The sequence below is a fragment of the Gorilla gorilla genome, chromosome 1 (assembly GCF_029281585.2).
Source record: "Gorilla gorilla gorilla isolate KB3781 chromosome 1, NHGRI_mGorGor1-v2.1_pri, whole genome shotgun sequence".
In the NCBI taxonomy this organism is placed as follows: Eukaryota; Metazoa; Chordata; class Mammalia; order Primates; family Hominidae; genus Gorilla; species Gorilla gorilla.
In genome coordinates, this window is record NC_073224.2 from 169,305,103 (window position 1) to 169,315,456 (window position 10,354).

General features: G+C 36.8%; 1 pseudogene; it reads left to right on the top strand.

The window, feature by feature from the left end:
* Positions 1-9,118: 9,118 nt before the first annotated feature.
* LOC101132596 (caspase-3-like) lies at positions 9,119-9,807 on the top strand (annotated as a pseudogene).
* Positions 9,808-10,354: the final 547 nt, after the last annotated feature.

Here is a 10,354-nt window from a genome sequence, read left to right on the forward strand (position 1 = left end):
AGTCCATTCTCACACTGCTATGAAGAACTACTTGAGACTGGGTAATTTATAAAGGAAAGAGGTTTAATTGGTTCATGGTTCTGCAGGCTGTACAGGAAGCATGGATTGGGAGGCCTCAGAAAACTTACAATCATGGCAGAAGGCAAAGGGAAAGCAGGCACGTCTTACATTGGCTGGAACAGGAGAAAGAGAGTGAGGTGGAAGGTGCTACACACTTTTAAACAACCAGATCTCTCAAGAATGCACTTATTGTTATGAGGACAGCACCAAAGGGGAAATCCACTCCCATAATTCAATCACTTCCCACCAGGCCCCACATCCAACACTGGGGATTACAATTTGGCAAGAGATTTGGGCAGGGACACAGAGCAAACCAGGAAAAGAATTCATCCTAAGGAAAGTGAGAGTCAAGTCACACTAATTAGATTTAGAGAAAAGTGGGTAAGGTAGGAGCAAAGGGATGATTTAGGTACCACCATTTCTGGAATGAAGATTCTTCTTAGATTAATGCACCCAGGACAAGACTCACTTGTGCCCTAAGGCGTACAACTATAATTTTAAAAGAGTGAAATACTCTAAGATCTGCACTGGTGCAAGATGGCAGCACACTGATCCCAGCAACTTGTGCAGTGGTGAGCAAGGACAGGAATGACCTCTGAAGAGATAAATGACTTATAGAATAGATATTGGCAGTAACCAAGAACAGGGTTTATATTTAGCACACTATGTTAGAGCTGCCTCTTTGGACATCATTAAAGACAGAAAATATTGGCTGGACACAGTGGCTCATGCCTGTAATCCCAGCCCTTTGGGAGGCCAAGGCGGGTGGATCACCTGAGGTCAGGAGTTCGAGACCAGCCTGGCCAACATGGTGAAACCCCATCTCTACTAAAAATACAAAAATTAGCTGGGTGTGGAGGGGGACGCCTGTAATCCCAGCTACTTGGAAGGCTGAGGCAGGAGATTCACTTGTACCCGGGAGGCAGAGGTTGCAGTGAGCTGAAATTGCACCATTGCACTCCAGCCTGGGTGACAGAGTAAGACTCTGTCTCAAAAAAAAAAAAAAAAAAAAAACGCAGAAAATAATCATAGAAACCTAGTGCAGGAAATGAAAAACTTGGCTAACGTGAGGCAGCAAAAAGGACCAGTTTATGAGTCAGTGAAATTAGATTTGCGGAAATCCAGCTCTACTTGGAACAAATATAAAAGCTTTTAGTCTCCTTTGAATGGGAAGGACTGAAGCCAGAAAAATGACAATGACCCTCTGACATTATACAGGTTATATGAAAATCATGCCTAAATATTAGAAGTTAGGGCAATTCCTTCATGATTCAACAATATGTTTCGGACATCTTGAGGAAAGAAGAGACTTGTGCAAAAAAAAGTCTAGGGCTTGGGATGGGGATTGGAGGTAGTTATTGATATCCTATAATTAATCTCAGTTGCCCTGCTTCTTCCTCAAAACAAAATTATTTAGATCACAAATCTATTAACAACTAGGTAGAAATGCAAAGCCTTTGACTAGTTGTTCATGCTGTGCATTGAATAAAGACACTACATCCAAGGGATATATTTCACACCAGTGCCAGAATTAAAAATTTGCTTTTGTAACTCCTCTTGCTATAGTTAACAGTTGCTTCAGGGTAAAAGTCATTTTTTTCCTATGCCTAGGAATTTGGTTTGTATATGAGATAAATTAGTATAAACCAAAGCCAAATAGCCTTCAGGCTACCTTTATTCTGAGACATTACCCTTCAGGGCTTGCTTTGCTCCAAATTAAAGAATGTATTTGGTTCAATTTTCCTTCTTCAAGTCAAGAAAGCAAATGGCAACCAAATGTCCCAGCAGTGGAGAGCTTATTTAAGTGACCTCTTTATTCTATCCAGCAGGCTACCATCAGAAAGCCCTCCTTTTCCAGACCTTGTCATCTTTACTACTCAGAGTACCAGGATTTCTAGGCAACCCACACTGCTGGGACAGCATTAGAGCTAGGCAAGCAAGGATCTAGCCAATCCCAGGATCATAGAGGGAAAACTCTGACAACTGCCACTTGTTCCCAAATGTTCCATATTTCTTCTGATTCCCTGTGAAGCCTTGACCTCCTAGAATCCTCAAGCCTCTGTGAGTACATCGGACATGGGGTGCTGGAACACTCATTATATAGGCCCCTAATACTTAGAGCTTCAAGCCTCTGTGTCAGCTGCTCAGGGCCATACCACTTAAACACTGAGCAAACATGCAGTTTATTGACTTCATCAAGCCTCTGACACTACTTGGACCTCAGCCTGCCAAGGCCCTTGAATCAAAAAGAGTCAATCAAATTACATCCTTTCTCTGTGTCACCTTCAACCACTGGTTTAAAGCCAACATTCCAGACCACTGTGATCTCATTCAGTCTGTGCTTTGTTAACTCTAGTATCCCTATGAATGTATAAGCATTCCTGACCATTCGTCTTGCCTACAATAAAAATGTCAGTTGCCCTAATTTTCACACTGTCTGTGGGAAAGCAATGTGCTGCTTCTGTTTGGCTTGATTAGATGGCATTGATCCCCCAACTTCTGAGGAACTGGCCAACACTAATGGGAGTCACATTGCTTGAGGTCTCTGAGTAGTTGTTCATACTGTGCATTGCATAAAGACTGTAGTATTTATGCAAATGTACATAAATACTGATTTGCATTATTTGCATATTTGCATTATTGCAAATCAGTAGCCATCCAAATGTCCATACTTTTTGCCCATTGGGGTTACTCAACAATTGTCTGTTGAAAGAATGGATGCAAATGAATGTATAAAAATACATTTCTACATCTAGACTTGAAAAGTCTATCTTGTAGTGCCAAGAACAGAAAGAAAATAAGCATGTATTGATCTCTGCTGAGATCAATGTCTTATCTACATTATTTCAGCCAACCATATAAATTAGATATCATCCTCACCCACCATCTTACCAATGAGGAAAGTGAAGTTCAGAGAGGTCATTTACACAGCTATTAAGTAACAGAAGTGGAGTTTAAACCCAGATCTATCTGTCTTCAAAGCCCCCACTTTTTCCATAATAAATGCTTCATGCCTACTTTTTAGGAGCTATAGTGTATTTTGAGGATTTTTAAAGAGTTTTTTATGAGGGATGACATTTTCTAAAAAGCCTGTTACATAGTAAATGAACTGAAAATGGTTTCCAAGTGAGACAAGATGGCAGGGGAGGCCATCAAGAAGGTACTGACTCGGCTTCCTGCTGACCTCTGACTGTGATGCTGGGAAGGTGTGGAAGAGGAACGAGTTGATAAGCTGGGGGGGGAGTCCACTGTCACTGAGTCCACTGCTCAGGGCCATACCACTTGAACACTGAGCAAACATGCAGTTTATTGACCTCATCAAGCCTCTGACACTGCTTGGACCTCAGCCCTCCAAGGCCCTTGAATCAAAAAGAGTCAACCAAATTACGTCCTTTCTCTGTGTCACCTTCAACCACTGGTTTAAAGCCAACATTCCAGACTACTGTGACCTCATTCAGTCTGTGTTTTGTTAACTCTGTTAATATCTTAGTATCTCTATTAATGTATAAGCATTCCTGACCATTCAGCCTTGCTTACAATACAAATGTCAGTTGCCCTAATTTTCACATGGTTTGTGGGAAACCAATGCACTGCTTCTGTTTGGCTTGATTAGATGGCATTGATCCCCCAACTTCTGAGGAACTGGCCAACACTAATGGGAGTCACATTGCTTGAGTGCAGTAGGTCTCTGAGCAGTTGTTTAAACTGTGCATTGCCACGTCTGGTACTGAGCAGTTAATGATTATTCACTCAAGTGTCTAGATGTAGGCTTTGCGTACAAATTGCTTCAACTACATGACTAACTAACTGAACTTCTTGAGAAATTAGAAACTTAAGCTGAAATGTGGTTGAGTATTTATATGCACTATGAGGCTAGTTTTTCACATTCTTTTAAAGTTAAGGGGCAGGGGAGGCAGAGGTTACTGAAACCAGTAAAGAGATGCACTATGTAAGTTATCTGGTATGATATAAAGACATTTGATTAAATTTGGGTGATTTAAAACATTGTTTTCCAGAATGAAAATCACAAAGATTCACTTTCGTGAAAACGTTTGCTAGGTATCCTATTATCTCCAATTAATTAAAAACAAAATTTAAAAAAATGAGTGCATCCCCCTTCTCCAAATAAAACAAAGCTCTAATTTTGTCTGTAAACTGAAGTTCAGATCACACATAATTTTTATCTCAGAACCCTTTGGGCTAACATTGAGGACTGGAACAACCAAAACTATTCAATTATGATTTTTTTAAAGAATGATGTTTTAAAACTTACCAGTCAGGCATTAGAAAAGTTATCAAATCTTTTTACAGTATCAGATTTGGCAAATTTGCATCAAGGTAACGTGGCAAAAATCATCTAATTCAAACCGTCAACTCATTTGTCTCCCTCATATCTTCTTTCACATACTGGGTGACTGAGTAACATGCATTAACTTGTATTCTGAGGGAGGAGCAGATCTTTATGAGACACTTGACTAAATGACCATGAAAGAAAATAAGGCACTTTCTTTTCTTTGGACTTATTCCAATACTTAATCTACTATGCAATAGACATTCACTGTTTTGTATCCAGCTAGCTTTGGTTTAATAGCCACTGCTTTGTCTTTCTGTTACACATACAGTTTTGATTTATTTACAATATATGCTGTGCCATTTTGATTTTTATATTGTTTGGTTGGTTGAATAAATTCGTGACACTTGAGGTGATAGTTGTTAAAAACAATACCAGTATTTGATCCAGTTTCATCTCAACTATGTTATACCTGGACATTTTAGATGTTTATCAAAGGGCTTTTTGGGGAAGAAAGGATATGTATGAAATAATAAATGTGTGACATTTATGGGTAATGTTGGCTCTGAGCAAACTTTTGAAAACTCAGTTGACAAAATTTTGGATCAACTGAAAAAAAGCATGACTTTTGAAATCTCTGAACGCCTTGATTCTCAGTATTATCATTTCTTGAATTTATTTCTCATTAAAATATGTAGTTTTTAAGACTTTTTTCTAAAAGTATTATGTAATTTTTTTGGAGTGGGTAGATGGGAGTGCCGCTTGTATGTTATCGTACAGTTGACATATATTTTTGTCTATTCTTTATTATCTTAGTAATTTCATGCTATATATACCATAAGCAACTACTACAGCCTATGAGAAACATGTAAGATAATGTATTTACAGCCATTGTTACAAGTTTATAATGTATTTTTCTATTTTGTTTTATATGTATGTTATATAACATTCAAAAAGAATTTTGTTCTTGACTGAGGAAATGAGACAAAATGCAGAATTCACAATTTTGATAACTGAAAATTGCCAATTGTTTTGCAGTACTTTATTATATTGGGTGTCTTGTCTTTTTTTGGGCTTTTAGTTAGCTAATGAATGGCTACATTAGCACTTTTGGGTTTTAGTTGGGATTTTACATAGCTTACATTTTAATTCTTTGGTTCTGTGCTGTTTCTGTTAACCCACAGCACTATTTTAATAAATGTTATTATACCAACCTACTAAAAAAAAAATATGTTACTTGTCACTTCCAGGTTGTAAAGATACCAGATATACCCTATTTGTCAGATAAAGCTTAGAATTTTCAGTGAGAGCCTGGAACATAGCAGACACTCTAAATATTTATCAAATATACTAAATAAACAAGGAAATAAATGTTTTTCTTTTATATATACACTGGAAGTGAGGGCCACAAAATGGAGAAATAAAGCACATATTTTTTTCTTTTTCTTTCTTTAAAGATCATTTTAGTCATTGATGCAAACTACACCTTCATATATATGACAGTCTCTTGTTCAAAGTCCACAGGTAACCATAGTAGCAGAGTGGTAGTGACTTCATGCAGGCATAAGGCATCCTACTGAGAAGTAAATAAGCTACCTAGTTAACAGTATTGATTAGCTATAATTACTTGACTATGATTTTTATATAGTCTCCCTTAAATTATCAAATAACCAAAGTGCACTGCAGTTCACTTGATCAATAACTGTAAAGTCAAAACAGATATTCTAAACTTTGCCTGCAACAAAATTATTTTATAAGTCAGCAATCAGCAAGAAGTTTAAAAGAGAAGTTGCCAGAGCTTCCTTCTCATTATGCTACCTAAGATAATTACCCTACTTTCTTTGTCTCTGGGCATTAATAAAAATATATTAATGTTTAATGATGATGGCAGTAGTAGCTAAGACTTATTGAGCACTAACCAATTTGTACTTTACCTACGTTATCTCATTTAATCATCATCTTATAAGATTGTCTCATCTCCATCTCCCAGATGGCGAAAAGTGAGCTTCAGACTTGCCAAGTAAGACAGGTAATAATAAGTGTCATTCCCAGAGATCCCAAGCTGAAGCAGTCTTATTCTTATGGAAACAGGCTTTCATAGTTTCATCAGTTGACCAATTTTCAAAGCTCTGTGAGCCATTTGTAGAGAAAACATCAGAACTGTAAGAGCTAAGTCCCTCTAGGTGAGTATCCTTGTGCAAGTAATTTGATGAAATAATAATATTAAACACAATTTTTTCATTTGTTTATTGTCTGGGATATAAGTTTCATGATGGCAGAAACCAGGTCTTTCATCTTCAGAGCTGGATTATCTTGCCAGGCACATGGTAGGTGCTCAATAGTTATTCAGTGAGAGTGTGGGTAGACAAATAAATCATGCACGTCAAAAATTATACATTTCACAGAAATATGTTTGTTTTTTTATTTTAAATTGCTAAAGATGTACCTTGTAAACATTCAAAAAGATGTACCTTTTTGAATGCCGCAGAATAGTGAATATAGCTTAAAAATGGAAATTTGCTTTTATTTAAGTGAACATATAGTAACACTATGTAAAACATCATTTATCATAAAGAAAATATTCTTATAAATAGTTCACATAATTTTAGATTTTGGAAAAATTTCAAAAAAAAAGAAATTAAAAAAAATTTGTAATGACCAAACAGCCAAAACAATCTTGAGGGAAAAAAAAACAAAGCTAGAGGCCTCAAAAGTTCTGATTTTAAAATATATTTCAAAGCGATAGTAATCCAAACAGTAAGGCACTGGTAGAAAGACAAACATATAGTCCTGTAGAATGGAATAGAGCCCAAAAATAAGCCCTTTCGTATATGGTCAAATAATCTTTGACAAACATGCCCAGGCTATACAATGGAGAAAGACTAGTCTCTTCAATAAATAGTGTTGGGAAAATTAGATATCCACATGACAAAAAATTCATTAAATTCTAATTTTAAACTATATACAAAAATTAATTCAAAATGGACCTAGCCATAAGACCTGAAACTATAGAACTCCTAGAAGAAAACATAGGAAAAAAGCTTCATGACATTAGTCTTGGCAATAATTTTTTAGAAATGAGACCAAAAGTACAGGTAACAGAAGCAGAAATAGACAAATGAACTACATCAAAATTTAAAGTGTGTGGCAAAGGAAATAAACAGTAGAGTAAAAAGGTAACTTACAAAATAAGAGAAAATCTTTGCAAACCATATATCTAAGTGGTTAATAACCAGAATATACAACTCAACAACTGCTCAACAAATAACCTAATTAAGAGATGAGACTGGGCCTGGTGGCTCACTCCTGTAATTCCAATTACTAGGGAGGCTGAGGCAAGAGGATTGCTTGAGACCAGGAGTTTGAGACCAGCCCTGGTAACATAGTGAAACTGTCTCTAAAAAATACAAAATCAGTCAGGTTCAGTGATCTGTGTCTGTAGTCCCAGTTACTCAAGAGGCTGAAGCAAGAGGATTGCTTGGCCCCAGGAGTTCAAGGCTGCAGTAAGCTGTAATTGTGCCACTGTACTCCAGCCTAGGCAACAGAGAAAGACCCTTTTTTTGGTGGGGGGGAGGCGGGGGAAGGAAATGGACAAAGGACTTGAATAGACATTTATCCAAAGAAGATATACAAATGCCCATCAAGCAAATGAAAGATGCTAAACATCACTAATCATCAGGAAAATATAAATTAAAACCACCATAAGATATCACCTCACAATTGTCAGGATGGCTTCTATAAAAAAAAAGAAAGAAAATAAAACAGAAAATAACAAGTGTTGGTGAGGATGTAAAGAATTTGGAACCCTTGGGAACACTGTTGGTGAGAATGTAAAATGGTTCAGCTACTATAGAAAACATTATGGAGATTCCTTAAAATATTAAATATATAATCACCATATGATCCAGCAATCCCACTTCTGGAAATAGTACCAAAAAATTGAAAATATCAAAGAGATATTTGCACACCCATGTTCATTGCAGCATTATTCACAATAGCCAAGAGTTGGAAGCAACCTAAATATATATGACAGATGAATGGATAAATAAAATGTGATATACATAACATACAGTGGAATGTTATTCAGCTTTAAAAAAAGAAAGCCCTACCAAATGCTACAAAACCTTTAGGACATTACACTAACTGAAATAAGCCAATTATAAAAAGATAAATGATTCCACTTATATGAGATATCTAAAGTAGTCAACTCTTGGAAACGGAAAACAGAATGGTGGTTGCCAAAGGCAGAAAACGTGGGGATAATGGAAGATGTAAACAGATACGGAGTTTCAGTTTTGCAAGATGAAAAAGTGCTATGGACCTGTTGCACAACAATGTACATATAGATAATACTATGGTACTATACACATAAAAATGGTTAACACGGTAAATTTTATGTTTTTGCCACATACAAAAACCCATATAATTGCCAACTTCTCATTATGTAAAACATGTATATTGTTTTTAAAACCAAACAATCAACCAACCCTCTACTTCATTAGCCTTTTATAAAAGATAGTACATTTTACAACCAAATAACAGACACAACCTAATCTCAGAGTAAAAGATAACACTCTGGACTGGAGCTCACCTCTCCCGGCTGTGGGATGCTGAAGCCATGCAGATGCAGAGCAAAGCAGGCAGCTGCTGGCTGTGAGGAGACTGTGGAAGGTGTGAGGAGGATGTGCGTTAATAAAAATATACACAGAGAACACTGAAAACTCAGTGGATTCAAAGTCCATTAAAAATTTGGAACCGAAGATCATACATGGAAGCAAATCAATGGGCTCTGGAATATCCTTGGACAACAGTTATAAAACGGATTGTCCTGAAATGAGTGTATGTATTATATAATAATTAATGATAAGAATAAGTGGAATCATAAAAGCACTGGAATGGCATCTTGGTCTGGTACAGATGTCAATGTGGCAAACCTCAGGGAAACACTCACAAACTTGAAATATGAAGTCAGGAATAAAAATGCTCTTACATGTCAAGAAATTGTGGAATTGATGCACAGTGTTTCTTAAGAAGATCATAGCAAAAGGAGCAGTTTTGTTTGTGTGCTTTGGAGCCATGGTGAAGAAGGAATAATTTTTGTAACAAATGGACCTGTTGACCAGAAAAAGGTAACAAGTTTTTTCAGAGGGGATTGTTGTAGAAGTCTAACTAGAAAACCCAAGCTTTTCATTATTCAGGCCTGCCATGGTACAGAACTGGATTCTGGCATTGAGACTGACAGTGGTATTGATGATGACATGGCATGTCATAAAATACCAGTGAAGGCCGAATTTTTGTATGCATATGAGACATCATTTGCTAATAAATTGAGACTGGAGAACCAAAGAAAGATAGGAGTGAGAGATGACCCTAAGATGCTTTACCAACTCAGTAGATTAAATGCCATTTACTATGATGGAGAAGACTGTAGAAGGAGTATAATTGGAGGAAGGTGAGAAATAAGAAGTTCACTTCTGGTCACTTTAAATTTGAGATGCTTGTGCAACATCCAATCAGATATTAGAAGTAATCTATAGTTCAAAGAAAATTCTGAGCTGGAAAAATACTTTGGGTATAATCAGCAGATAGGAGTTATTAAAGTCTTGAAATGCAAGTGTGAGTATAGGTAGAGAAACGAAGAGATTGAGGACTGAGTCCTGGGTACTTCAACATGTAAAAGTCTGGAAGAGAAAGATAATGCAGCAAAGGAAGCTTAGCAATAGTGGAATGGGGGACTTCATGGGGGATATCTTCAAAGTCAAGTAAAGACATGTTTTCAAGGAGAAAGTGAACAATTCTATCATGACCTCTTGAAATGAGGACTGAATATTGACATTGACTTTGGCAATGTCAATATTAGAGGTCTTTGGTAATCTGAATAAGAGTTGTCTGTTTGCACTGATGGGGAGTAAGGCTAAATTGGAGTGGTTCCCAGAGAGAACTAGAGGTAAAGAGAGGATCGCATCTATAAACAATTTTTTCAGGGAGCTACTATGAAAGGGA